Consider the following 338-nt stretch of genomic DNA (forward strand, 5'->3'; position numbering starts at 1 on the left):
GCCTGGTGACACGCGCGGTGTGCGCGCATAGCAGCCTTACAGAAGGCGTGCGCACACACTCCAGTTATAGGGCGCCCCCGAACGTTAGCTCCGCCCCCCGTGGCTTACAGGCCATCTCTCTTGATTATTTCCCTGTCTCCTCCCCTGCTCTCTCTGACATATCCCTACAAACACTCACTCAACCCTCTGCTCCTCCCCTCGTCCCTATTGATCCTCCTTCCTTTGTAACCCCACTCTGTCCCTTCAGTCATTGCTCTGCATATAGTAGCTTTCCTGTAGCTCCTGTGTGTGCAGTCTCAATGCTTAGCTCCCTTATCTGTTGCAGCTTTGGTTCCTGT

The sequence above is a fragment of the Ascaphus truei genome, chromosome 1 (genome assembly GCF_040206685.1).
Source record: "Ascaphus truei isolate aAscTru1 chromosome 1, aAscTru1.hap1, whole genome shotgun sequence".
NCBI classification, from domain to species: domain Eukaryota; kingdom Metazoa; phylum Chordata; class Amphibia; order Anura; family Ascaphidae; genus Ascaphus; species Ascaphus truei.